This window comes from Odocoileus virginianus, chromosome 17 (genome assembly GCF_023699985.2).
Source record: "Odocoileus virginianus isolate 20LAN1187 ecotype Illinois chromosome 17, Ovbor_1.2, whole genome shotgun sequence".
Classification (NCBI taxonomy): domain Eukaryota; kingdom Metazoa; phylum Chordata; class Mammalia; order Artiodactyla; family Cervidae; genus Odocoileus; species Odocoileus virginianus.
The window spans coordinates 51782083-51788012 of NC_069690.1; the positions used below are offsets into that span (position 1 = coordinate 51782083).

At 54.7% G+C, this 5930-nt stretch overlaps 1 long non-coding RNA gene across 1 annotated transcript; it reads left to right on the forward strand.

The window, feature by feature from the left end:
* Positions 1–1180: 1180 nt before the first annotated feature.
* On the forward strand, positions 1181–5172 carry LOC139039182 (uncharacterized). Its single transcript, XR_011492460.1, has 2 exons — positions 1181–2629; positions 3886–5172. It is a non-coding gene; the product is annotated as an uncharacterized lncRNA (long non-coding RNA).
* Positions 5173–5930: the final 758 nt, after the last annotated feature.

Here is a 5930-nt window from a genome sequence, read left to right on the forward strand (position 1 = left end):
ACTGTGGTACCCACCAGCTTGGGTGGGAATCCCAGGCCCTGAGCCCACTCATGGGCTGTGACTTCTTTGGGCCTTAGTTTCCACCTCTTTAAGTCTGAAAAGGAACTCGGGGCAGGGGAGGGGGGAAGGCAGGGGAGTGCAGCGTCACCTGCCTTGCAAGAGGCTCAGTGAGGACCAGGCCTGAGAAGGAGGGAGGCCCAGTCCCCACAGGCCCCTGGAGTGTCCACTGAAGGTCTCAAGGCCCAGTGCTCGGTATCAGACCCTTCCTCTCGTTGCGCAGTCTGCTGACCTCCGTGCTTCCTTCCAGGATCTTCTGCCGGTGGGAAGGGCCAGGTAAGCCCCCAGCCTGCCCTTGTTCAAGGCTGGGGGATGGCCGCTGCCCTCCACCTGCGCTACACCAGGCGGCGCTGTGGACTTAGGCTGGGGGATGGCCGGCTGCCCTCCACCTGCGCTCCACCAGGCGGCGCTGTGGACTTAGGCTGGGGGATGGCCGGCTGCCCTCCACCTGCGCTCCACCAGGCGGCGCTGTGGACTTAGGCTGGGGGATGGCCGGCTGCGCTCCACCAGGCGGCGCTGTGGACTTAGGCTAGGGGATAGCCGGCTGCCCTCCACCTGCGCTACACCAGGCGGCGCTGTGGACTTAGGCTGGGGGATGGCCGGCTGCCCTCCACCTGCGCTCCACCAGGCGGCGCTGTGGACTTAGACTGAGGGATGGCCAGCTGCCCTCCACCTGCACTCCACCAGGCGGCGCTGTGGACTTAGGCCGGGGGATGGCCGGCTGCCCTCCACCTGCGCTCCACCAGGCGGCGCTGTGGACTTAGGCTAGGGCCGCCTCCCCGCGGGGACTCATGAAGAGCCCAACAGCGGCAGGGCAGGCGGTGTTTCCACTCGCAGTGGGAAGAGCATCTTTCGTGGTCCCCGTCCCCCCCAACCCCCCGCACTCCAGAGAAGAGGAGGGAGCTGAAAATCCAAGCCCATTTTCAAGTGCTTCATTTCTAAATTATCCTGGAACCGTGGCGTTTGGTTGAGAAGAACCTTTGAGATCTCCTCCCAGGCAGAACAAACCGCGCGCAATCCCTGATCTCTGAGTATAACCCCCACCCGGCGCTGAGGGGCTGGGGCTCTGGTTTCAGCTTCAGAGGGATCCTCCCTCTTCTGTTAGGTCTGCATCAGGCAGGTGAGAAGGTCGGGTCTCAGGGAGGCTGAGAGACTCATGCCAGGGCCCGCGGCCCGTGACTGGGAGGCAGGGCTGGAAGTCTGACCCCACACGCCCAAGCCGGATGCTCTTGATGATGCGGTCTGCAGCCCCGAGACCCCTGGAGGGCTGGACGCCCCAGCTCCCTGCCCTGCAGCCTTCTCCTGTAGTTAAGGGCCTTGACGATCCATCTCCATCCTCGTTCAACCATGCCCACCTGTCAGACTCCAGAGCTGCAGCCCTGAACACGGCATGTGGGGCCCCTGCTCTCCTGGGGCCTGAGTCTGTGGGTCCCATCAGAGGAGAGTACTGCGGTGTCCGGGCAGCTGGTGCTGTTTAGATCAGGAAGTCAGAGAAGGTGGCCAAGAGCTGGTGGGGAGATGGCAGGTGCAAAGGCCCTGGGGCAGAGACCAGCCTGACTTGCTGTGATCACATCTGGGAAAGACAGGGAACTGTGGTTGTGACTGAAAGGTTCCCAGGTCACCGTGATCATCATCATTGGCCTCCTCGCAGTAGCTAATGTTTATAGAATGCTTGCTCAGCACAGGCTCAATACTAACAAAGTACAACATACACTTTATTTTTTAATTAATTAATGTTTATTTATCTGGCTGTGCTGGACCCTAGTTGTGGCATGCAAACTCTTAATAGCAGGGCATGTGAGATCTAGTTCCCTAATCAGGGATCGAACCCAGGCCCCCTGACTTTGGAGCTCAGGAAGTTCCATCATGACCTTAAAACCTTGAGATCTAAAGAGGTCCCACAGCTTCACAGTGCCAGGCAGGCTGCCCATGGCAGAGCTGGCCCCCTGACTCCGGGGTGCCTGCAGCTTAGTCTGCAGTTGTCCAGCCCGCAGGCGGGAGACAGAACAGGAGCAGACCCCAAGGCTGCAGGACTCCCCTGGAGGAAAATGAGAAACCCCCATCAGGCTCTGATGAGGCCGTTCCAAGGGAGTCAGAGGATAGGCTGAAAACAGAAGCAGCATTCTTCTCATTTGCAGGCAACTTCCCTCCAACGTGCATGTCATGTGTGGGACCGCTGACCCCAGGGTGACAAAGTCAAATGCGTGACCAGATTCACACGCCCTGTTCTGGGCGAACTCGGGCCTCACACCTCACGCACACACTTTTATCACTGTCCCCTGAATAAATGTGTTTGTGATTTAGGAAATTCCACACCATGTCTAATTTTATTTATTAAAACAAAACTCAGGAAGTAATCACAAGGGAATCTGGCATTCCTAGAGGATTCTGGCCGGGGGCTCCTGTCAGCAGCCTTTTCCCAAAGCATGTCTTCAAATCTGATCTGGCCGACTGGGAAGGTGTTTATTGAGGAGCCTGCGGTCATGTCTGGATCTTGCTGATGACAGTGACAATGAAGACAGTCCATGAGGCTCAGTGAAACAGCTGGAACTTATCCGGGCATCATCCGGAGGTGAGCCCGTCACTGTCTGGTCCAGATGTTCAAGCCTGGATCTGCAAGGCTGTGTTCTCTGTGTGGGACCAGGCGGGGGAGAGTCTGTGTCGGGGCCTGGAATCCAAATGCACTTGGCTCCTTGGTCCAGCCAAGGAGGCTCATTTCTGCCCAGCCTGGGCGTCTGGAGTCTCAGTGACTGCCGTGGGAGAACTGGACTTTGGAGGAATTCAGGTTGCACCCTTCATTAACACGGTGCTCCTCACAGCTGCTGCTGCGTTTGCAATGGGCAGAGCACCAGTCTAGGGGTGCAGGGCTAGACATCGAGCTCCAGCTCCGCTTTTATGGACTCGCTGTGTTACTTTGGGCAAGTGTCTTCACCTCTCTGGACCTCACTCTCTTCCTCCCAGTCTTGAGAGTGTTGGCTTAGAACAGTGAGTCTCAGCTGCGGATGGTTTTGCCCCCGTAGGGGACAGTGGGCAAAGTCTGAGACATCCCTGATGGATACAGCTGAGGGTTGCTATTGGCACCTGGAAGGTAGGGGGCAAGGATGCTGCCAAACACCATACAGTGCATTAGACAGCCCCCACCACAAAGAATGAACTCGCCCTAAATTCCACCTGGCGGCTCAGGTGGTAAAAAATCTGCCTGCAATGCAGGAGACCCGGGTTCGATCCCTGGGTCGGGAAGATCCTCTAGAGAAGGGAATGGCTACTTGATCCAATATTCTTTCCTGGAGAATTCCAAGGACAGAGGAGGCTGGCAGGCTATGTCCATAGGGTCACAAAGAGTCAGACATGACTGAATGACTAACACGTTCGCTTTCATGATGTCAGTGGGGCCAAAGTTGATGCTGGTTGTCCAGATGACAGGAGAGGACCAAGGCCAGCCCTGGCCAAGCAGGGCTCAAGTGGAGAAGGCCCGCTGCCCAGTTCTTCCCCCGACCTTGAAGCTGTCCAGGGAACACAATGACATTCCAATGGGTTCCCTTTGGCTCTGGGAGCAGCGGAGGTGTGAGGAGCTGGCAGCCAAGGCTGGAACTTGTGACTGTGAATCCTGGGAACTCGGGGTCAAAACGTCATCTCAGGGCTCCTCAGAGGGTGGGGTGATGAGACCCGGACCGCCCTCTCTGCTCCATCCGCCTTTGTTTGTTCGTCTCCTCGGACCTTCAGAGACAGGGTGTGTCCCTTTAACCTGATGGATATTCTCTGCCTATTTCCAGAGGCAGTGGTACCAACATTCATCTTCATTTATAAAAATCTGTGTTCCCCTTTCAGATCTGTCCTGGAAGTCAGACCCTGCCCAGGAGATGGCCACCCACTCCAGAAACCCCAGACCCTAGCAGCTGACCCCAGCAGAGCCGAGCTGGATTCCAGGGAAGAGCCGGGCAAAGCTTTCCCCACTTGTCTCTAGTTTGCATTTTCTCTTCAGCTTCCTCCTGTGATTTTCTAAACCAGACAGCTTCCTAGGACACACACTGAAGTGTTTTAAAATGAGGCAATAAGAGAAATCACTTGTTCTCCAACGATGGCTGATTGGTTATTTTAACGTGGGTTAAAGTCCTGCGTTTCTTGGACTCAGCGCTGACTTGGGAGTGCTGCCGGCTTTGTGTGTCCACACGAGGGCGCTCTTGACCGTGGCTGCTGGGTATGGACTGTGTCCAGGGTCAACCCCGGAGCCCCCTGGAATCAGGGCATCCATTTTCCTTTTTTCTCTTTCTTTATAAAAAACGTATTTATTTATTTGGCTGCACCAGGTCTTGGTCGCAGCACGTGGGAGCCTCGATCTTTCCTACGGCATGCCAGATCTTTTTTTTTTTCTTTCATGCCAGATCTTCAGTTGTAGTATGTAAGATCTAATTCCCTGCCCGGGGATTGATCCCTGGGCCCCCAGCATTGGGGACATAGAGTTTTAGCCCCTGGACCACCAGCAAAGTCCCAGGGCTGTGATTTTTTCAACACTTACTGTTGTCTGATTGTCTGGAGATGGCTGCTCAACTGACCCTGGCCCTCTGTGAGGACCTGCTACTGTCCACGTCTCTCTCCACATCCTTCCTACCCATCACTCGGCACCAGTCCCTAAGGGATTTCTCATAAGGGTTTCAAAAAGCTGGAAGTGAGCTTGGTTCTGCAGCTGCTGACTCTCGAGAGTCACTGAAGAGGAATCAGAAGTCACTACACAAAAACCAACATCGAGTCTTCCCTGGTGGCTCAGTGGATAAGAATCCGCATGCCAATGCAGGGGACATGGGTTCGATCCCTGGTCCGGGAAGATTCCACATGCCACAGGGCAACTGAGCCCATGCCAACTACTGAGCTTGTGCTCTAGAGCCCTAGAGCCGCAACTACTGAATCCACATGCCCCAGGGCTAGCAGGTCACAACTACTGAGCTTGCATGCTCCTGAGCCCATGAACCCAGAGCCTGTGCTCAGCATCAAGAGGCACCACCACAGTGAGAAGCCTGTTCACTGCAACTTGAGAGTAGGCCCCGCTCTGCGCAGCTAGAGGAAGCCTGGGTGCACACGAAGACCCAGTGCAAATAAAAATTGTTGTTCAGTCGCTCAGTTGTGTCCAGCTGTTTGTGAACCCATGGACGCCAGGCTTTCTGATCCTTCACCATCTCCTGGAGTTTGCTCAAGCTCATGTCCATTGAGTCAGTGATGCCATCCAACCATCTCATCCCCTTCTCCTCCTGCCCTCAACCTTTCCCAGCATCAGGGTCTCTTCCAATGAGGTGGCTGTTCGCATCAAGTGGCCAATTTATTGGAGCTTCAGCTTCAGCATCAGGATAAACAAAAATAATTTAGTTTAAAAAAACCAACATCTGATGCATCAGAAATTTAAATATTAAAAAAAATAAAGCCATGAAAGCAACTTAAGGATGTAGGAAAATTTTTGTTGTTCTTCTCATGTTGTGTGTGGCTTGCAGGATCTCAGTTCCCCAACCAGGGAGTGAACTCGGGCCACTCCAGTGAAAACCTGGAATCCTGACCACTAGGCCACCAGGGAACACCCCAACAATGTAGGAAAACTTAGCATGGGGAAATCCTTTCTAAGCAAGATGTAAAACCCAGAAACTGTTAAGGAAAAGAAAATAGAGTTGACCTCATAAAGATTAACAGTTGCCCCATCTTATTCAGAGCTTGAACCAAAAAGCTGGTGGCCTCGCAGGACCCATATGGCATTTGGGGACCTAGCTGCCCCTCCCCCCACCTCTGACCTCCTCCCTGTATTTGTCAGGACAAGCCCCTTTCTGCAGTGGTGACGGATAAACCCTGACGTCACATGCAGTGGGGACTTACTCCCACTCACGCCAAGCCCA